The 22,961-nt window shown below is 48.3% G+C and overlaps 1 protein-coding gene and 1 long non-coding RNA gene across 2 annotated transcripts in view; one reads left to right on the top strand and one right to left on the bottom strand.

The window, feature by feature from the left end:
* LOC135299814 (zinc finger protein 271-like) overlaps window positions 1-22,961 on the bottom strand; it is a 593,489-nt gene that overhangs the window by 92,759 nt on the left and 477,769 nt on the right. The gene's annotated exons all lie outside the window — the stretch shown is intronic.
* On the top strand, window positions 7,717-9,530 carry LOC135298403 (uncharacterized). Its single transcript, XR_010360382.1, has 4 exons — window positions 7,717-8,434; window positions 8,637-8,708; window positions 8,796-8,897; window positions 9,343-9,530. It is a non-coding gene; the product is annotated as an uncharacterized LOC135298403 (long non-coding RNA).

The raw sequence follows: 22,961 nt of genomic DNA, 5'->3' as shown, positions 1-22,961 counted from the left end.
GCAGCTCAGCCAGTGCTGGTGGTGGCACACAGACACCTGAGCTGAAGCCCAAAGATGTTGCTGGGCTCAGGCCATTCCCTGGCAGGAGGGCCACGGCATCTGTCCTGGCTGGACACCAGGGCCAGAACCTCTGGGGACAGAGGCTCCTGTTCTGGGTGATGGTGGCAGCAGCATGTGCCCAACAATGAGCTGGTCATGCAGCCGTGGCAGGGACAACGGGCACTGGCACGGAGATGCAAGAGGACAGGCCCAGTTCTCCATGACTGAGGCCTTTGGCCGGTCTTGTGAAGCTGCAGAGGCGCTCCTGTGCAGAGAGGAGGTGGCTGAGGCCCCAGCTGCCAGTGGCACACAGGGACCCTCGTGCACAGCAGGGCCCAGAGCTGGCAAGGCTCCCCAGCACGGCTGGAGCTGCTGGCACAGCTGGGCCCAGCTGGACAGCTGCCCGTTATTGCTGGATCTGGATCTATGTAGAAATCACAAACAAGACAGTACTACTCAGGAATGTGCCTTGAGCAGTTTCATTTTCCAGCATCAGTCTCATTATATGGTTATGACCATGGAAAGATGCCAGCATCTCACATCACAAGCAGCAGACCAAGAACTTAATGTTGTAACTTACTTTAAAAGTTTCCTGGCCAACCACAAAAACCAAAACCTATTGACATTAGTTCCATCCAATTACTATAAGCACACATTCCTTTGGTTAAAATAATGCTTGCTTATTTCAAATACAATATCTGCTTAAAATACAACGCACAGAGCTCCATTATTAAGCTTAGAACTTCCTCACGTTCAACTAGATAGACGTTTCTGCAGGTTAGGGAGTTGTTCTAGACAAGTGTTAATACATAGACCATTGCTCTCTAAGTCTTTACTTGCCTACTTCTTATACAATTTTTCTGCTGACAAATCTTATGATTACTTTTTAGCTCTAATTGCAGTTCTGCTGTCACTGAGGCTTGCCTTTTGCAGCTTTCCCAAAACCCTCAGATTCTATGGATTTCCACAATTCCCCCTCTTGGTTCAACTAAAAAGAAACTTTCCTAACTGTCTCCTTTATTAACTCCCTTGCGTTTTGTAGATTTCCTATAATATATCTGCTTGTTACTTGCTTAAAGCTTCCTTTTTGCTCACATTAAGTATTGCTATATTACAACACAGCAATTTTAATGCTGTGAAAGTCCAGTCAGTTCAAAGGGCATAAGTCATGTCTGATAACAATTACAACTCATTGTTAGAAAAATCTCGCCTGTTCTAAGGTTTTAATTCAAAACCTTTTTTCTATGGCTATACCTTCATCTACCATCTCTGTAAGATTTTGACAACTTTCTGTGAATCTATTTCCTACTTTTCTCTCTTGTATGACAAAAACTTCTTTGATAGTTTTCTCCATCATTTGTCGCACCAAAGTCCGCAAGGTGTCACTACTAGTATGGCCACCAAAACACTCAGAACATATAGACCTATCTTACAGAGTTCCCTTAGCCAAGGTGCAAAGCTCCATTCTTGGAACAAATCATCTAACTATGACAGACCATCTTCTTTAATTTGAGCTGTCAAATCTTTCAGCTTTTGTATGCTGTTTGGATGGATTCAGAATGCTCTGACAGGATCATGCAACAGAATCCTTCAAATTCCTCACAACCGTGTCCATGTGCCAGTAAAAGAAAATCTACCACTGCCCTGTTTTGATGGGTAGCATGTCTAACACTAGTAACATCTGTCAGCATATCACTGATTGCAGTGGATGTGGCAATAGTTTCTTTACTCAGCCAATATCCAACTCAATCTCATTGTTTCAATGCCCTTGCTGAAGCCAGTTGGGGTAAAAACAAACCTGGCAGCCTGGGCAGCCCTGGCAGGCAGTGCCACGGCCAGGAGCAGCAGGAGTAGGAGGCGCAGAGCAAGGGCCATGGTGCCTAGCCCTCTGCCAGTCCCGCAGCTCTTGGTGCCACCGCTGTCCTGACACCGCTGTCCCAACGTCAGCACCGCTGCTGCCACCGCCGCTGCTGCCGCAACAGTTGTGCTCAGGGACTGACTGTTGGCTCCTTGTGCTGCTGTGCAACCACGGGGCTCTGGCACCTCAGAGCCTGCTCTGACATCATGGCCAGGGTGGAATTGTTTGGGAAGGTGGATCTGCCTTCTTCGGGAGCGAGCTCATCCTGCCCAGCTGCTCTGCCCAAAGGTTGTGACACAGTCCCAGCTCAGCTGATCTAACAGGCTGGGGCATGAAGGGATGCAGAGCAGCTCTGCCAGGATGGACTTGGGGTTGCTGCTAGAAGAGAGGCTGGACGTGAGGCAGCCATGTGCATCCAAAGGAGAGTGCCCAGCAGGTTGAAGGAGGTGATTCCACCTTTCTGCTCTGGTGAGACCCCACCTGGAGTACTGTGGAGGAGGTTTTACAGTGGCCTCTGTGAGCCATCAAGATGTTTGATAAGAGGATCCACGTTAACCCTGGAAATAATTTTCTGCCAATTTTCTATGTCATTGACATAGAAACCAAGAAAGAAAGAAGGATAAATAAGAGAAACCTGCAATGGCCTATTCCAAGAAGAGCTTTGTAAGAATGTAGAAAAGGCATGCAGGTTAGAATAAAAACAGGGTTTGAAGCCTTCTGGAAATGGAGTGTGTTGCTTTGTAGTGTCTCAGTCTCTACCACGACAGAGTACTGCATCCTGCTCTGGGTCCCCAAGACAGGAAGGATCAAGTCCAGAGGAGGGACAAAATGCTCTGAGGGCTGGAGCCCTTCTGCTTTGGAGACAGGATGGGAGAGCTGGCAGTGTTCAGCCTGGAAGAGAGAAGACTCCAGGGACACCTGATTGCTGCCTTTCAGTGCCTTATGGGGGCTTGTAAACAGATGGGACAGAATTTTTAGTAGAGCCTTTTGTGACCAGACCGAGGGTCTTTTAATCTCAAAGATGGTCAATTCAGACTAGATGAAAGAAGCACATATTTTACACTATTGCTTTTGAAACCCTGGCACAGGTTGCCCAGAGAGGTGGACATCCATCCCTGCAGACATTCAAGCTCCTGCTCTGAGCAACCTGACCTAGTTCAACGTGTCCCTGCTCACTGCAGGCCATTGGGATTAGATGGCCTTTAAATGTCCCTTCCAAGCCAAGCCATTCTGTACTCCTGTGCACCATCAAAGCAGTGCTGCATTAGTGCTGGGCTGATTGTGCTGGCACCTGTATTTTGGTACTTGTGCCATTTAGCAATTGGCCACGAGAGGATTGATGGGCTGGGCAGTGAAGTCTGCAAATAACACACAGTGTGCTCAAGGAGAAACAGGAGAGGAACACGGCTTCCACTTCAGATAAATGTCAGCATTTTGCTGCCCATTCCTGTTTAGAGAAATAAAGGAATGTCCTGAAGATCCCTTCATGTGGGTGCATTACTTGCCATATCAGTACTTGTGTTCTGTAAAACAGGTAAGTTGTTACAGCTTCTTGCCCCATTTATCCCTGAATAAAACCCAAATACTGCATTGCTCCTTGTCTACTTTCTTCCAAGTCAAGGCAAATTTTGTTCATTACTGAGTGGGACATATTCATCTGTTCACAAGCAAATTCCTCTTGCCACTCTCACAATGGCAAGACTGCTTTGTTGATTTGCTCTAATCGGACTGTAATTAAGGCCTACCTTTCACTAGAATTAAAGCTGATGCATTGGGAGGCAAAGTGTTCAGTCATTTCTCCTGGAGTCTGACACTGTAGAGAGTTGTTCTGTAAGTAAATGACATTTGAAGACAGGTGTAGTCTACCATACTTCTGGCATACTAGAAGTGAGAAAAAACCCTTTGAATCAGGATTTTATCCTTTCTTCTTTCTCCTCCTCCTCCTAGGAATTTTAATCTCTGAGGTCTAAGCTCTTCAGCTGCCTCACAAACATTGTTTTAATTCAGACAGGTATCCATGCAGTGAGCCACAAATCAGGACCGTGGTGTGAACCTTGAAGCAATGTAGGTTTATAGCACTGAAAATAATAATCCAATACCCAGGTTTAGCCAAGCCTATTGGTTATTTCCCAAATAACTCTACCTATCCTCAGTGATGTTTCAAAAACGATCATTGTGAAAGCTAGGAGCGGGGAGAGAGAATGTTATCAAAATTAAAAATAGAGCTTTCTGAGATCTTTATATTCCTCTAAAAAGAGAGTCCAAACTATTCATCTATGGAACATTAAGTAAGAAGTGAACAAAAGACTGTCAAAATAATTGGTTGGGGAACAAAAAACCCATAAATAAAAACAAGCTTAAATGTAGATAATAAGTAAACCATCATGCAAAGAAAAAAAACAGACCTGCCAAAACTAAAACCAATAAGGCTGTTTCATCTGTCTCAATTAAAAAAAAAAAAAAAAAAAAAAAAAAAAAAAAAAAAAAAAAAAACAACCTGAAATAATCAGAGATTCTCAAGGGCATTACTATATATAGAAACTTCCTGGTATTGGGAAAAACATGAAGGAAAGTGTAGCATGCAATTCACAGATGTAACCTAGAATTTGTTAGGGAGGGCCAGGGGTGGCAGTGGCTGCTCAGGGATGGCTTTGGCCCGTGTCCCTGGCAGCAGCCACTGCCCAAGCAGCTGCGCTGCCCCCGGGCTCTCCTCCCTGCCTGCTGGGCTTTGTTGGCTGGCACAGCCTGTGCCAAGGGCCGGCAAGGTGCCTGCAGGCCCCAGCTCTGGGGGAAACAGAGAATGTCCTGCCCGTATCCATTGTGCTGCCAGCTCAGCAGTGCAGCACAGCACGGGCTCACGCTCCCCATCGCTCCCACAGATGCGGCTGACCCCACAACACGTGTTTCCCATGCCCAGAAGAGCCTCAGAATGGGTTGCTGTTGGGGAACCCTCTGTTTGCATGTGATAAGGGCAAGTCTGGCTATCTGTTTCTGCCAGGAAATTATTTGGAAGTGCTCAACTGAACCTCAACTCAGAGTTTCGGCACTGCAGTTCATGTCTTTGATTGTAATTCGGTCCTAGCAGTCAGTTTTATACCCCTCCCCTTATTTTCTATTGTTATAGCATATTTTATTACCAAGGGCTTGCTCCTTTACCCCATGTGTTGGTTTTGCTCCACTTGTCCATCTCCCCAAAGACCAGCCCTTTTGTTCACTGTTCCTCCTCCCATTGCATGTCAGTCCCTCTCCAAGCCTGCCCCTTGCTCTAGAAATTTTCCTATCAATTTTGTATCCTTCGGAACCCCATTGGTTTGTTTAAGTTCTTCCCCTCCCCTGTAATCCCCAATTGGTTTAAACCTTGTATTCCCCGCCTGCTGTTCCACCCTCAGTTTCTCCCAATTGGCTAAAGATTGGATCCTCCCCTGGGACCCTGCCAAGTTTGTAAGTTGGTGTATGCCTTTAGTGCAGTGTTGGCCTGGCCCTGATGGTCTGTAGAATAATCACCTTAGGAAAACATAGAGCAGACCTCACCCTGTTCCTTGTCCCTACCCTCAGGGCAGTCCTACCCCCAAGGCAGTCCACCTGTGTTGTAGAGCAGCTGTGCCCTGCAGCCACAGCCCAGATTCGACAGTATTCTGGGGGCGGCCCAGTGCCACTGTGGGTGTGGGCAGCTAGTGGGGCTGAAGAAATGGGGCAGCACAGCACTTCCCAAATCAGCTCTTCTGCTGCAATAAAGAGATGGAGCTGTCACGCGAGTGCCTGGGAGGTAGCACCAGCAAAGCACACCTGGCAGCAGCACTGACTGAGCTCCATGTCCAGGAGCAGCCGTGGAGGCCAGGACTGGGCCCTGCTGTGCAGGAGGGTCCCTGTGTGCCACTGGCAGCTGGGGCCTCAGCCACCTCCTCTCTTCACAGGTGCTCCTCTCCATCTCCAGAAGAGCAGCCTAACAACGCAGGCAGCGAGAATTTGAGCCATGACCTCAGCTCTTCACTTCTGCCCCTATTTGCCCTGCCGTGGCTGCAGCAGTGTCACGAGGCCATCCCAAAACCCACCGCTCCTCAACGAGAACCTCTGCCCCTGAGCCCCCTGGTCCTGTTCCCCGGCCAGGAATGAAGGTGGGCAGCCCTTGCCTGGCAGGGCAGGGCGTGGCCCACATTTTATATTCAAATAAAGAGTTGGAGTTTTCACAGTTATGTCCTGGTGGTAGCACCAGCAAAGCCCACCCGGCACCATCAGTGGCTGAGCTCCATGCCCAGGAGCAGCCATGGATGCCCAAGGTGTGGGCAGGCAGGAGCCAGGCAGGGGCTGCTGTGCCCAGCGGCGGGGCCCCGAGGACATGGGGGAGCCCATGCTGAGCATCCCTGGGCTGAGGGCACATTTCCTTCTGTGGGATCATCTGGGCCTGGACCTGAAGAGGCACAAAGGGATATTTTGGGTTGCCTGATGAGGGTTCCAGGAGTCCCGCATGTTTTAAATGAATTAGCTTTTTTTGATTAATAAGGAGAATTTATTCCATAATTAAAATTCAGTCATAGAAAATCTAGAAGCAAATATCAGATTGGCCCTGAAGCAGGCTAACAGCGTCAGGTGAGACAGGTGGGGCATTTCTCTCCCCTGTGCATCACGAAGGGACAGCCCTCTCAAAGTCTTTTTTGTCCATTTCCAAGCTCCAAGCGATGTGGAGGGCAGGAGTTTTTCTGCTTTCTTATGGTTGTTTTTATCCTTTTTGCATATTCATGTATTTTTTCCTTTCTTGCTGCAGCTCTTGCTGAGAGTTTCCCCAAAACTGGTAAAAAATTCACTTTGTTAGAGGAAAATCTCCTGCAATATGCATTCTAGGAGGCACACATTTATCTTATAGATGATGCAAATTGAATGCACATTGCTGAGGTTTGGTCAGAGAAATAATCTTCTGGAATCAGCATTTCTGGGGACGAATATTCAGGCTAGGATTTTGGTGCATGTTGATTGCCCTGAACCCTCCTTTGTTATGCTAGGATTTTCATTAGGCGAGATTACTGTACTCTCAGCATGAATTTGTACATACAATCTATCAGAATCCCTCCCTTTCTCTATTAATTTATTAAATTTGTACTTTTAGGATACACTTTGACAAAGCTTACTTATTTTCTAATTTTATGTTTAGTATTTATAAAACTTAACAACTACACTGTCATACTACTAGTCAGGGTATAAAATTAACAGCTCTTCTCATAAGGTAGATTATTCCAAATCTTTAATTTCTTTTCTTTGGATTGTCAATTATATTTTTTTATATCAATGCATGTGCTTATTGTACTTTAGATATATTTTGACTCCATAGTCGTTTAAGGCTGGTAATATTTGTAAAATAAGTTTTTCATGTTTTCTTATGTTGCCTGCTAAAATGTGTCTTTATAACTGTCTCATGTTCTTGTTTTCTAATTCTTGAGGAATTTGCTTTATTCTGCTCTCAGGATTTATTTCTTCTCTATCTCTTACAGAACAAAAAGTTTTAATATATTGCTTACAAATTTTGCCATTTTATTCTTTTTGCTCTATTTCACATTTTCTTTATTCCAGTGTCTTTTACTACTCATAGTGCACCTTCTGAATTTGTTAAAATTATAGCGTACTACACTAACTTGGGAGTGTGCATATGGCTCATTCTTTTTGGGCTTGGATGACTGATACAGTGACAATAATCCTCTGCAGTTTTAACTCTCTAGCTCTCTCAAAGCCCCTTTGGGTTGCAGCCAAAGGGCCAAGATGTGTATCTTCTTGGTAGCAGAGCTTACACCTTGGGATCTAGTCACTGCTGTCATTCGTCTCATTCTCAGTATTTACTTCATAAGATTTATAAGAGCCTTTTAAATTGTTTTTCAGGATTTAGGATAGCATCTGCTTATTTCTAATTGTTATAGTTTTATTTCTTTGACATTTTAGCTCTAAAGTTGTAATTAGTCTGTACACTTCTCTTTCTTTCAGCTATACTTGGCTTTTTTCCTTTATTTTAATTTGATCCTTATTAAATATCTAATGGCTTTTGTTATATCCTATCTGATTTAATGTTACTTTTAGTGTTTCTTGGAACTTAAATCTGGTTTGTATCTTATATACTTAATTTTTTTCCGATTTTTCACGAATCATATTATTGTTCTAATATATTATTTACAGTGTTTCATTAGCTTTTACTTCTATTTCTTTAGTCTGTTATAACAAAAGCACTAAAATATTTTATTTTTTGAAATAAATTTGCATATCACACCTTAAATATTCAGTTCACTTAAAACAATCTCATGAATAATACAGTTTAAATTAAAATATTTTACTTCTCCTAACAACGGGTTTTACAGCTTACAAGCTTAGGTATTAACATGCATCAGTCTATTTTACTTCAAGGAGTAGTGGTGACTTTTTTAGTGAGGTTTGGCTGGTGTTTCTGTTGGTGGATTTACAGGTCTTCTGTCCTGCCTTTCTTTGCAGCTGAACCTGCTGGTGAAGGTGGTGCAGCTTCCCAAGCCACGTCAAGGACTGAGGCTGTGGGAGATGCTGAGGGTAGGTCAAGGCCTTTCCCCTGGGAGAGCGGCCAGCTCAGAGCCCAAAGCTGGGCCAGGGGGCCATCGCTGCAGGTGCCAGCACAGAACCATGCACGTGTGTGCCCTCGCCCTGTGTGATTCCCCTCACCGCTGCTGCGGCTCAGCGGTGCCCGTGCAGGTCAGCAGAGATGGCAGAAGCTTCTGTGGCTGTTGAGTTACAGGTGTGTCTGCAGGGAGGACTTCTCCAGCTCCTTTGCTGATTCTTACACGGAAGCCTGCCTCCCATCGCAGGGGTGAGTAGTGTGTCCCTGCTGACCCCACAGGCTGAGCCCTGCTTTTGTGGGATCTGTTCCTGGGAAATGGAATTCTGTTGCTCCAAGGTCCTCCGAGGGGAAAGAACAAAGCTACAGGACACCAGAAACCCCATGATCCATTCGAAAACATGAGGCAAATGCTGAAGGAAATGCAGCAGGCAGGACAAGGTGGGTGCATTTCCCTCATGCTTATCCTGGGTCTCAGCATCTGGGGGCTTTGGCTGCACATTTGGACACGCCGTGCCTGGCACAGCGGAAAGGGATCCATGGCAGCCTCGCTGCACCGCTGCTGCTTTCACGCCCTGCAGGGCTGTTTCCCAGCCTGGCCTGGCTGCAGCTACAGCCCAGCCCCTGCAGGAAGGCATTTGGCATCAGCTGACGGGCCGCCCAAACTGCACCATGGGCCTGAGATCTCCTGCGATTTTCCAGTCGCCGGGTAGAACAGAAAGGGCACCAGTTTGGAGAAGGGAGGGCCCTGGCCTTCCCAAAATGTTTATAGGGATTTCCTGATTCTTAGCCATGTCTTTGACAAGCATTCCCTCCTGATGGCGCCACCTCCCCAGTGGGGAACAGCCCCACCTGATCCAGCTGTCCCTCTTCCTTTCGCCAAAAGTAGATGGAGAGGCTGGGCATAAGGCGGCGTTTCCCAGAGGAAGCAGGTGCTCCATTCCAGACTCTGGTGCAGGAAGGGAGATGATGCCACGCACAGGCAGAGGAGGTAATTGCTGTGCCTCTGGGCCTGAGCCCTGCTGAGGCTTGAGCTGCCCTCTCTGCTGTTTGGCAGTGCAGGCACAGCCTGGACTAGAGCGGCACAGCCCAGGGGAATTATCCCGAGCAGGCTCAGGGCACTCGTGTAACTGAGCAGTCCTGCTGGGGTCCCTCTGTGGGAGACATGTCCTGAAACCTGGGAGTGACTGCACGGGGTGCCCACGGTGGGGAAAGGACAGAGGGGGAGAGCAAGGCTCCAGTGTGTCCTGAGAGGGCCTGGCTGTTTGCCCTTGGGATCTGGGGGGTTTCCCCACAGAAGGAGGGCAGGAGGGACAGAGGGAGGGCAGGATGGATAGCTGTGGCACTGCCTGCTGCAGTTTTCCCCCGTGCTTTAGGGAGGATTTCTTCTGTGTGTGAGGGGGAGAGTTCCAGGTCCCTGCACTGCTGCAGCCACCCCTCCCAGGGATGTTGCTGAGGGCAGGGAAAGAGTGTGGAGAGTGACCAGGAGCCTGCCCAGAGCTCCCCAGGCCCCTGTGCAGCTTTGGCCACGTCCATTCACATCTGGCTCCCACAACCTTACCCAACCCACTTGCAGTGCCCTGTTATCTGAGGCAGAGGGGGCCACAACACACCAGGGAAATGGTTCTGATCTGTGCTCCCTTCTAGATCGGGATGGCAAATTGCATTATTTGGATGCCCTGCTGGATGATGGTTTAAGACTCTTGAAGAATGCTGGAGGCAAGTTGTCCCTGTGTCTTTCTTAACAATATCCTGACAGTGCTGCAGGTGCCAGCACAGAACCATGCACGTGTGTGCTCTCGACCTGTGCGATCCCCTCACCGCTCCTGCGGCTCAGTGGTGCCCGTGCAGATCAGCAGAGATGGCAGAAGCTTCTGTGGCTTTTGTGTTACAGGTGTGCCTGCAGGGAGGACTTTCCCAGGTCCTTTGGTGGATGTTGCACGCAAGCCCAGCTCCCATCGCAAGGGTGAGTGGTGTGTCCCTGCTGACCCCACAGGCTGAGCCCTGCTTTTGTGAGATCTGTTCCTGGGAAATGGAACTCTGTTGCTCTAAGGTCCTCCGAGGAGAAAGAACAAAGCTACCGGTCACAAGAAACCCCATGAGCCACTCAAAATCACGGGACAAATGGTGAAAGAATTACTGCAAGCCGAACAAGGTGGGTGCATTTCCCTCATGCTTCCCCTGGGACTCAGCAGCTGGGGCCTTTGGCTGCACATCTGGACACGCCGTGCCCGGCACAGCAGGAAGGGATCCATGGCAGCCTCGCTGCCCCGCTGCTGCTTTCATGCCCTGCAGGGCTGTTTGCCTGCCTGGCCTGCCTGCAGCTTGTGCCCAGCCTCTGCAGGAAGGCATTTGGCATCAGCTGACAGGCAGCCCAAACTGCACCACGGGCCTGAGATTCTCTGCGATTTTCCAGTCACTGGGTAGAAGAGAAAGGGCACCTGTTTGGAGAAGGGAGGGCCCTGGCCTGCCCAAAAATTTTATAGGAATTTTCCTGATTCTTACAGATGTCTTTGACAAGCATTCCCTCCTAAAGATGCCACCTCCCCAGTGGGGAACAGCCCCACCTGATCCAGCCATCCCTCTTGCTTTCTCCAGAAGTGGATGCAGAGGCTGGGCAGAAGGCGGCGTTTCCCGAAGGAAGCAGTGGTTCCGTGCCAGCCTCTGCTGTAGGATTGGAGGCGATGCCAGGCACAGGCACAGGAGGTAATTGCTGTGCCTTTGGGCCTGGGCCCTGCTGAGATTTGAGCTGCTGTCTCTGCTGCCTGGAAGTGAGGGCACAACCCAGGGGAATTGTCCCAAGCAGGCTCAGGGCACTTGGGTACTGAGCAGTCCTGCTGGGGTCCGTCCGTGGGAGACACTTCCCGAAACCTGGGAGTGACTGCACGGGGTGCCCATGGTGGGGAAAGGACAGAGGGGCAGAGCAAGGCTCCAGTGTGTCCTGAGAGGGCTTACCTCTGTGCCCTTGGGCTGTGGGAGCTGTCCCAGCAGATCGAGGAAGGGCGGCTGGGAGGACAGGCAGGAGGGAGTTTGTGAGGGATACTTGCAGCACTGCCTGCTGCAGTTCTCCACAGGGATTCAAGGAGCATTTTCCTTGTGCGACTGAGAGAACCCCCACGGGCCCTGGGCTGCTCCAGCCACCTCTCCAGGGATGTTGCACAGGGCCTGCAAAGAGGATGGGGATTGACCATGAGCCTGCCCAGAGCTCCCCAGGCCCCTGAGCAGCTTTGGCCTTGTCCATTCACATCTGGCTCCCATGGCCTTACCCGACCTACATGCAGTGCCCAGTTCCCTGAGGCAGAAGGGGATCCCAGCACATCATGGAAATGGTTCTGATATTTGCAAACTTCTAGGTTGGGATCAAGACATGGATTATCTGGAAAACCTGCTGGATTATGGCTTGAGACTCATGGGAAATCCTGGAGGCAAGTGCTCAATGTACCTTTCCGGAGAGAATACACAGTGAGCAGGTGGCAAGAGCTCATACATTTGCCCTTTCACTTAAGATAATCTGAAGGTTGATGGAATATGGAAAATTTGCCCTGCTCCCTTCTGGAGCCCTGAGGGATCCCACAGGATCACTGTCAGTGGGAGGAAGGAGAATTTAGCTGTCCATCTTCCTCCCGTGTGCAATGCCAGTGTGTCCTTCCATGTGCTCTGTGCAGCCACAGAGAAGAGCAGAGAGGAAAGGGGCCGGGCCCAGGGCTGTGCCCCGCGGCTGAGCCTTGTGGGCAGCCTGAGGATCTCCTGCAGTGCCACAGCAGCTCTTCTGTCCTGTCTTTCTTTGCAGCTGAACCTGCTGGTGAAGGTGGTGCAGCTTCCCAAGCCACGTCCAGGACGGAGCCTCTGGGAGATGCTGAGGGTAGGTCAAGGCCTTTCCCCTGGGAGAGCTGCCAGCTCAGAGCCCAAAGCTGGGCCAGGGAGCCATCGCTGCAGGTGCCAGCACAGAACCATGCACGTGTGTGCCCTCGCCCTGCGCGATCCCCTCACCGCTCCTGTGGCTCAGGCATGGCAGCTGTTTGGAAACAGGAGAGCCCTGACACTGCCATGAAAGCCTAGACATTTTCTGAAACCTGTCGTTGTCGAGGTGGTCACGACACAAAGCAGGGACCACAAGCAGTTTCAGATGGCAACAGTTTATTATTGAACATGGCTGACCTTTTATACACTTTTTAATTGTTTATGTTTCTTCTACCCTAACTATTGGATACAATAAATCAACATAACATCATTGGTGAAAAGTTACAGTGACTTAACTAACTTTCTAAATATACTTCATGCAGCTGTGAAGTTCTTATCTTTCTTCAGTCTCTCAATTCTCTTGGTCTCCTTGGTTACAGCCTTGGAGAGAGGTCCTTATCAGCTTCTTCTTTCTTCTCAGCTTCTTCTTACTCCTTTAGCTAAGAGGCCCGCTGTTAGCCCCTTCCACAGAAACCTATCCCCATTTTAACGCGCATGACATCCTGAAGATGCCGGCACCCAAATCAGGAACTCTTCCATCTAATCCAACTGTCCTTTTTCCTGTCTGAAGTGATGGACCAAACATCTGTGCAGAAGGAGGCACATCCTGGAGGAAGCATTTTCCCATGGGGAGCCCCTGCTGCAGGGAGGAAGGCGATGCCAGACACGGGCACAGGCACAGCAGGTAATTGCAGGGAGCCCTGCCGCCAGCCCAGGGCCAGAGCCAGCCCTGGCTCCCGACTGGGCAGGGGCTGCGCTGGGTCCTGACAGGGCCTGAGCCTGTCCCCTGGGGCTGGGGGAGCTGTCACGGGGCAGGGAGGGCCAGGGCTGGCAGTGGCTGCTCAGGGATGGCTTTGGCCCGTGTCCCTGGCAGCAGCCACTGCCCAAGCAGCTGCGCTGCCCCCGGGCTCTCCTCCCGGCCTGCTGGGCTTTGTTGGCTGGCACAGCCTGTGCCAAGGGCCGGCAAGGTGCCTGCAGGCCCCAGCTCTGGGGGAAACAGAGAACGTCCTGCCCGTATCCACTGTGCTGCCAGCTCAGCAGTGCAGCACAGCACGGGCTCACACTCTCCATTGCTCCCACAGATGCAGCCGGCACCACAACACGTCTTCCCCATGCCCAGAAAGGCCTCAGAAGTGTCTTCTATATGGGAACAGGCTGCTGGGCAGGGGTAATGGCAGGCCTGCTACTGTTGGACCTTATTCTCATATTGTGCTGTGTCAGAATCTGGTGTTACTGGAAGAAGAAATGGTGAGTGGTCATCTTTCCCTGAAAGAGCTTCTTTTGAAAGTCTAATGTAGACAGGAACCATTCCCACTGAGGTTGCAGTGGAGTTGTGGCCAGTCCATGGTTCTCCAAATAAGTCTGCTGAGGGTTCTGCTGCTGCCCAGTGCTTCCATTGGCCTCTCAATTGCTGGGCCTTGTCCTGGGGCCCCGCTGGGGCTGCAGCCAGAGCTGGCTCCCACTGAGGCTGCCTGGCCAAGAGCAGCCCCAGGGGCACGGGGCAGAGGCAGAGGAAGGTGGGGAGGAGAAAGAGCAGGGCCGAGATTGCCCTTGAAAGGCAGAGGTGCTCTGGGGCCCGCTCCTGGCCAGGGACCCTGCCCAGAGCCGTGCCCTGCTGGCCAGGGCCTTGAGGGGCAGCTGTCCAGCTGGGCCCAGCTGTGCCAGCAGCTCCAGCCGTGCTGGGGAGCCTTGCCAGCTCTGGGCCCTGCTGTGCACGAGGCTCCCTGTGTGCCACTGGCAGCTGGGGCCTCAGCCACCTCCTCTCTCCACAGGAGCACCTCTGGCACTTCACAAGACCGGCCAAAGGCCTCAGCCATGGAGAACTTGGCCTGTCATCTTCAATCTCTGTGCCAGTGTCCGTTGTCCCTGCCACGGCTGCATGACCAGCTCATTTCTGGGCATGTGCTGCTGCCACCACCACCCAGAACAGGAGCCTCTGTCCCTGAACGTGCTGGCCCTGGTGTCCAGCCAGGACTGAAGGTGGGCCCCTCCTGCCAGAGAAGGTCTTGATCAGCATCTTTCACCTCTCCTCTCTATGTGGTGGCACCAGCCCTGCCTGTGCTGATTTTCTGGGCACAGCCAGATTTGTGCTGGCAACAGCCAGGCATGGGTCTCCTGAGACTAGGAGCTACTATAGTTATTTTTAATTTTGGAAGATTTAGGAACATTTTTCATAGACTATTCCCCTAATAGTTCTTCCCCTTTTCCACAATAGTTCTATATTTTTCAACGTAGTTTTAGAATTTGGAAACGCATAGAACATTTTCACACTTCTAGAATTAAAAAACTATTACATTTAATTGGTAATCTTTATTCCTGGAAGAACTAAGTTCACTGAAGAAACATAGTGTACTGCAGAGGCTCATTGCCCAGGGCAGATTTGTATCTTCTCACAAGTAACCAAGAACCTTTTTTCTCATATTTTCTGGGATTTCTGAGAAGCTCGCCTCTTGGTCTTCAGAGGCAAGCTTTGAGCACAGTAGGAATCTCTTCAAGTCACCATCTTTGTTTGCTTCTGCCAAGAACTGCCTCAGTTCCAGAGCAGAGGCTTCTCTCAGCTTCCTGCCGCCCCGCTCCCCCCAAGCCTGTCCTGAGCCCTCTCCTGCAGCTGCTGCACTGCCATGGAGCTGCTGTAAAACACAACAGCTCTGCCACAGCCGCGCAGCTGGATTGGAAAAGCTTTCTGGCCATGCTTACATTAGGCTGGTGGCTTCTCGAAACACAAGCTGAGCTTCTGAATGCTGTGCTTCACTGGCACAGGAACTGATGCTGCCTTTCTCATGGAGCCTAAACTCCCATGGGTTTTCAACGCTTTCTGGCCAGCATACGGCCTGGAAAACCTTTTAATGCAGCCATTTAGTACTGAAAATTATCCAGTCTGTGTATCAAAGGAACTTGTTTAAATGCTGGAGCCCACCAGAGCATCCTTCCAGGCCATAATTTACTCCCCCGCACCTCCCCCTCCATGACTGCCAAACAGCACCTTTGACAGTTCTTTCCTCCAGAAGCTGAATGGCACCATTTTATTTGGGGGAGGAAAAAAAAGGAAATGTTCTGGGATACAATCATCATCATCATCATCATCATCATCACAATGAGCCACAAATTAGTTAAATTACATCAACATCTCAGACTGTGGACTTATTTCTCAGAGTGCAGCACTGGCTGTACTACCTCCTGAAACTGCAGATGTGCTACAGTCTTTAAAATCAGGTGGATGCAGACGAAATTTGGAGCCAAGCACAGCTCTGGGAGAGCTGTAGGGACTGGGCCTCCACGGGCACTGCTGTGTGCCTGGAGTAACCTGCCCCAAGCCATCTGCCACCTGAAGAGCCAAGTGGGGCACGGAAAAGCACAGGCTGCAGAGGGGCTGGGAGTGCAGGGAGCCATCCTGGTCAGGACTAACACGCTCATCCCACCTTTGGACTGGGTTTGGATGGAGACCAGAACTAATAGCTGGCAAAAGGAAAAGAGGGTACAAAGGTCCTGGAGTCCCCTGCCCCAGTACCTCAGCCAGTGGGGAAAGGAAGAGGGCAATATGTGGCCGGGGGTTTAAAAGGAGGCTGTGTTCCCCACTAGCTGAGAGAGACAACCGCACAAGCGGATGTCCCAATGGACTCGCTCCCTATGTTCAAACAAAGCTACAGGACTCCTCTGGCTCCTTTATGGACACTGGCTTTTCACAGCGTGATTTTTATGCACACCTGTTTCCTTGTATCAGACTATCAGCAGCCTGCAGTGACTCACTGCCACTCTGGTCTGCAGGGGAAATGGAACTAATTTCCATTGGGGCCCTCCCAGAGAGAAGAACAAACCCAGAGGAGACAAACAACCCCTGCAGGCATCCAAACTTCTGCACCAGACGCTGAGTGAGCTGCAGAGGGGGCCTAGTGGGTGCATTTCCCTCAGCCTTCTCCCGAGACTCAGCAGCTGGGCACTTGCACTGCACATGTGTGTTGGATAATATACCAAGTTTAATTTTTGTTTCATGTCTCCAGTCAGGCTTGGTTTGCCTTTCCCTTGGGGAAAGGAATTCTCATGGCTTTTTTAAGGGATCTTGCACCCCTCTCAAGGGAAATGAGCTGAACATCTCAATGAACTGGGAATAACCCAAAAGGTCCCCAAAAAGATAATGACCATCAAGAACACATCAATGACCATCAGCAAACATCAAGGAACATCTGCCCCCTGGCATAGTTGGAGACACCTGGTCTGCAAGAGGCTGAGACGAAAATCAAGGAGGGTGGACTTTATTAACATCAGAGGCCAAGAAATCTGGGTCCAGGAGAAAAACAAATACTAAAAACTATGTGACTTGAGACCTACAAATATTAAAGGAATGGAAAATTACATCTAGTTGAATATTAGGAAGTCTGAAGCTTAATTATGGAGCTCTGTGTATTGTGATGTGTTTTTTCTTTTATTAATTTGATTTGTAATTTTGTAGTTTCCTTATGCTGTTCCTTTTGTCCCTGCCCTTTTCCCAGAACTTTCAGCACTTTTCTTTTATTAGATGCCAGTTTCTCCCAGAGCCTGCCTCCCCTCGAGAATTTTCAGTTTTGTATTTCTTCAAACTTTATTTGTTCACTGAAACTCTTTTGCTCCCTTGAAGTTCTTTATTGGTTTATACATTGTATTTCCCGCCTTGTTTTTACTCCCAATTTTCCTGATTTGTTAAAGGTTGTATCCTCCCGCTGGGACCTGCCCCTGTCTATAAGTTACTGTTTGCCCTCAGTTCAGGGTCCTGGGATGATGAAGAGGGGAAGTTTTACCATCAAATAAAGTTACCCCGGGACCCATCTTGCTGTTCCTTTGTTTCATGCTGCGCCATCACTGGCAGCTGGGATTTAGTGGAGCTCGGGGGAGGGGGATTGTTGCCCCCCTGTCACCATCCAGCTGGGCCAAGCAACAGTGATGTGTAGTTATGTTATTGTAGTTTAGATGTCCTCTGTTCTCCCCATAGTTCCCTTTCCCCCCATGTATTGTTACCATCAGACAGCCGGGGTTGTCAAGGCCGGGTAGAAGAAGGCGTGCACGTGTCCCTTACCTGGGGCAGTTGGGAATGGAGAAGCTTGTTGCCAAGGGGGTGCAGCATGGCAACACCTGATCTCCCATCAAGTTACAAGAAAGCAATCTCCACCGATAAATGGGAAAGAAGAGCTGACAGACTTTGGCAGGGCCCAGGGCTGTCAGAAGCAACTCTCAGGGGTAGAAAAGTCTGAGTACCAATCTTGAAAATTAATCAGACACGTGGTCTCCATGAGGCCAGTTCCCAGCACTGCAAATTTTTTCTTATGTTGTCCTTTGCTGTATTTTTGTTAAGGTTTAATAAACCTTTTTACATTTTCAAAGTGAGCAGTTGTTTCTCACCGATAGAACTACTGTCAATATGCTTTTGCTTTGTGTGATTGGTCAAAAAACTTTTGAAGTTGTAACATTAAGTTCTTGGTCTGCTGCCAGGGATGTGAGCTGCTGGCATCTTCCCATTGTCATAACCATGTAATGGGACTGATGCTGGAAAAGAAACAGCTCGAGACGCGTTCCCCAGCAGTCCCATCCCGTTTGTGCTTTGTACGTAGACCCCCCGGCCGGCAATAAATGGTGACCCTCAGTGAGGAGGATTTTTAGACTAGGGGAATTTAAAACATAAAAAATAAGACCGTGGACAGTGCTATTGCCTGAGGCCCAGGCTGTTAAAAGGAGGAATGGATCATGCCCTTTGTTGTCTGTAGCTGGTATCCTTGTAAGTAACAAGTAGCAATTTTAGGGGCTCCTGGGCAATGAGATGGGAAACCATCTATCTAAAACAGGAGGGGATGTCTTTTACTGGCTTCAGACAATTTTACAGAAAAAAGGATATTCAGACAGCTCAAAACATGAACTAAAAGACTTATTAATCTGGGTAAAAGTGAATACTCAAAATATAGACTTGAAATCTGCTTTTGCCTTTGATTTCTGGGACTGGATAAACTGGAAAATTTGCAATCTAGTCTCTCTGAAAAGGAAGAGACTTTAATCAAACCTGTTTCCCGAGCTTTATCATAGAGCTTTAAACAGAATGATCGTAACAGAGACTTTCTCAAACACCAAAACAGAACACCTAGTTCTAAGATATTAATTCCGAGTGTTTCTAGGTCTTTGTCCTTCTCTGGGAGGATCTGGGGTTTTGTTTGTAGCTCTTGCCCTTCTCCTGGCATGTCTGGGGTTTCCCCAGGCAGTGTGAACAGCATCCCAATCCCCGCAAAATGGGAATCAGATCAGCTTCCAGCTTCGGTCGTGTCCTCTGTTTCTTCCAGAATTCCCTGTGCCTCTGATGCTGCGACCAGGCATCCTCCATTTCTCCGCAAAATCATCCACCCCTGGATTTCCCGGGAAAGCATTTGGGATTTTCGTTGCGCTGCGAGAATTTGGGGGGTCAGGAGTCTTGTTCTGGGGAGATTGGGAGTCAAACGGGTGTGAGAGATGAGAGTTTGGGGAAGGTTTGCAAAACAAGGGCTGCTGTTTCTGCGCCCTGTTCCTCTTCCAAACAAGTTGTGGTTGGATCTTGTTCTGAAGTTGTTCAGCGGGGTCTGCCGAGGGGGGCTCCAGATCCGCTTTGCCTGGCCGAGGGGCTGTGGGAGTCACCCCTGCCACGGTTTCTTCCTGGGAAGTCATTCCCTCATATTGGGCTCAGGCGGGCAGATTGTTTTGCAGTTCTGAGAATTCTTTTCATAGAGATTCCTCCACCAAGCCTCTTCCAGGGTTTTTGCCACTTTTAGCACCCCAGACTCTGGTTACAGCTAGTGGGGGGGCTTTAGATTTAGCTCTGCCTGCAGGGAAGCAGGCAGGGGACAAACAGAAGCAGCGGGAGGCAGCCAGGAGTCGAGCAGAGCTGGGATGGCTCTGCCCAGAGAGATTGTCAAAAATGCGTATTTTATGATTGGCTTTTCGTAAATATTAAAATGAATCTTTTATGTGTTATGCTACAACGTTATGCTGTATTAATTTTCTTAAGTCGTGTGTTAAATATAGTTGGAGGTTTTATCATAATAGAAACTTAAAATAGAAAGTATGCTATGTATGACATTTTTTTAAAGAAAGGACTTGCACCAGCTAGCAGCCACAGGACACCTACAACTTTCCGAGAAAGAGAATTTATTGTTCCCTTATCAGCAGTAAACTAACTTCTTCCTGTCTCACTCAGACATGAAGTTGGCATTAGCATTAAGACAAAGAAGTTGACGATGAACAGACAGAATCCTGTGTTTGAATAGAATTTATGCATCATGTATGAGATGTATGAATATGCAATAGGCTGTTGTTTTTAAGGGTTGATCCTCTGTTAACAGGTGTCCTTTTTCGGGCTTGTGTTGCCCAGAAAAAGGTACACGGAAGTCTGTAACTCTTTGTTTTTATTGTCTCATATTATCTGAATCCAAATTGTCCAAATTTTTATTACTCTAATTATATTACTATTGTTATAACCATTTTATTATGATTAAACTTTTAAAAATTTTAAAAACAAGTGGTTGGCGTTTTTCACAGCAATTATTAAAATGAATGCTATATGTGTTATGTTAGAAAGTTATGTTGTATTAATCCTTTTAAGTAGTGTGGTAAATAAAGTTTTTCATCTACAGCATAATATTAAAATAGACCCTATATGATGGAAGATATGTTTTGTAACTAGCTCAAGGAATCTACGAGAGGATGAAGAAATTCTGCGCATAGATATAACAGCTCCAAGACACCAAAATTCCACGAGAAGAATTATTAACTTCTTATCGGGAAGAACCAGACTTCTTCCAGACTCAAAAGAGGCAGAGGAATTGATTTACAAGATGAGGGGGGAGCAGAAGTTAAGCAGAAGACACCTTTTGTTTGAAAAGAATTTTTGAATCATGTATGAGATATATGAATATACAACAGGCTATTGCTTTTAAGGGTTAATCCTTTGTTAGCAAGCCATGCTTTTTGGGCCTTGGTGCCCAAGAAGCATCTGGACAATCAGAGTTAGGACAATAAAGGAGAATAAAAAGAAAAAAATTGCTTTTTATTCTCCTTTATTGTCCTAACTCTGATTGTCCAAATTAATATTGCTCTAATTTTTATTACTCATTTTAGAACTATTTTATTTACTATTAAACTTTTAAAATTTTAGAACAAGTGACTGGCATTTTTCGCAAGTGGTTATGTAATTTATTATATCAGCAAGTGTGTAACCAAGAAAGCCCTAATGCAGAAGAAGTAGAGTTAGTTACTTGCTGGGTCAAATTCTTAGAAGGAGATTCAAAGGTATACAAAGTAAAAAAAAGATAAAGAGCAGAAATCTGAGGGAAAGGATAAAGAAAACAAGAGAGTTATTCAAAAGAGGTGGGATCCCCTTGATTATGTAGCCCCACCAACTCTTCCTCCCAACTATCAAGCCACCCCCCCCCGCTTAACACCCAGCCTCCTGCTTCTCAAAACCAACCTTTACCCCCTCCAGTGATCCCCGCCTCTCCTCTGTATCCTCAGGGAATCTCCATGTCATTTTTACCCCCTCCAACAACTCCACTCCCCCATATATATCCACCCCTTGATGCTTTTCCTCTGCTGCCCCCTACACCCACTAACCTGCAGCATGCTCAACCTCTAAGTCAGAATACAACACTTTTCCCTGAGAAAAAGCCTCTGCATATATCCTCCAACCTAACAACTGCACCTTTCCGAAAATGATAACAAAGAATTAGTGAGCCAGTCGAATAGCCCTTCAGATGCTGGCCCTTACTGTAATACCAGATCAAAAAGGGGTGTAAGGCCAGAGGTAAATCTGGACAGGCTGTTTCCCCTGAGGGACGTCCCTCTAGGAGGGGGCGTAGGAGGAATAGGTTTGTAAATGCACCCCTGACAACCTCTGAAGAAAGAACCTTGAAAAAGGAACTGGGTAACCTGGTAGAAGATCCCATTGGGACAGCACAGCAATGAGATCAGTTCCTGGGTCCCAATATATATACCTGGGGGGAGCTGCATTCTGTTATGAACATCCTCTTCTCCCCAGAGGAAATATGCCTCATTAGGCCAGCAGGGTTAAGATCTGGGAGAAGGAAAACTGCACCAGACCCCCAGATGAGCAAAAACTCCCTGTAGTGGACCCAAATTGGAATCCCATTCAGGAAGAGGGCCAGGGAAACATGCAAGACTACAGGAACCTAATTATAAGAGGCATAAAAGAATCTGTACCCCAAAGCAGCAATTAGCATTTGATGGGAGTCAAGAAAAGGATGAGTCCCCGGGTGTTGCCAGGATTTTTAGTGAAAAAGCCTCTGCTAGGATTTTTCCTGTCCTAAGGAGCTGAGGGCCTCAGGAAAGAAATGTAAACAATAACTATCTGCTGCTGTGGAGTGCCACAGGTGAATCTTCCATTGGTCCATGTGGATTGTTTTCAATCAGTGACCAATCACAGCCACCTGTGCCAAGGCTGTGAGCAGTCACAGGATTTTTGTTATTCATTCCTGTTCTATTCTTGTCTTTGTAGCCTTCTGATCTTCTTCTCTCTGTTCTTTTTAGTATAGTTGTAATGTAGCATTTTAGTATAATATATATCATAATAAATCAGCCTTCTGATCAACATGGAGTAAAGCCTCGTGTCCTCGCACCAAGAGTCCAAGTCAAAGCAACAATTGGTGACCCCTGGACGTGTGAAACTGATGGTCACCCCAAGAGTGACCATGGAATCTAGCCTGGAGCTGAAGAAACGAGACCCTGAAGATGGGCAGAGTTCACAGCCAAGGCAAACAGGAGAACCTGTTGGACTTTCCTGGAGATTGTGTCCAGAGACCGCAGAGCAGCAGAGCTGCACAGCTGGATCCACAAGGACACTGTCTAAAGGTACTGTTATTTTTTCCCTTTCTGAAGATCCTGCCATTCGCAAAAGGTGGGAGGAAAGTTGGGAAAAGGTACCTTCGGAAGCTCAGGTTCCGTTTACTGCGTCAGAGGAGAAAGTTATTAAATTCTGGTGCAGATGGGGACACAGGAACAGAATTCCTTATCGTCAGTGGGAGAGAGATTGTTATGAGTTTTTCAAATGGGCAAAATTTCATAGATTTTTTACAAATGTCGTCTACTCCCTTGATTTCGATTTATGGGAGCTCATGGACGCTGCTTTTCATTGGGCACTAGGCCAGGGTGTTGACTACCCAGAGGTGTTTGTAGTGCACATATACATTTATTTTTTTATTTTGAAAACATTGCACAATGCGAGGGACATCCTGGCTCAGGCGCGCAGTCGCTTGCTGTCCCCGCCAGGTTCAGCACGAAAGAAGCCTCTCAAAGAAGACGAACCGCGGGTTTGCTGCCCCCCCGCACAGCCCACAGCTGAGCAAAAGTTTTTCTCCGCTCCCTCGGAGCAAACAGATCTGCCTTCCCCCCCCGCTCCTTCTCTTGGGGGGGATGGGGAGCCGAGCCCGCTTTCCGGGCCGGCCCCGCCCGCTTCGCCGCGGAACTCTCCGCTTCCCCCACCCCGGGAGGGAGCGGATCCGGCTCCGCCTCAGCCAGCCCCGCGGGAGGCGCCGGACCCCGCGGCTC

This window comes from Passer domesticus, chromosome 4, assembly GCF_036417665.1.
Source record: "Passer domesticus isolate bPasDom1 chromosome 4, bPasDom1.hap1, whole genome shotgun sequence".
In the NCBI taxonomy this organism is placed as follows: domain Eukaryota; kingdom Metazoa; phylum Chordata; class Aves; order Passeriformes; family Passeridae; genus Passer; species Passer domesticus.
Note: the sequence above shows the minus strand (reverse complement) of the source record. Positions and strands in the feature narration are given on the sequence as shown.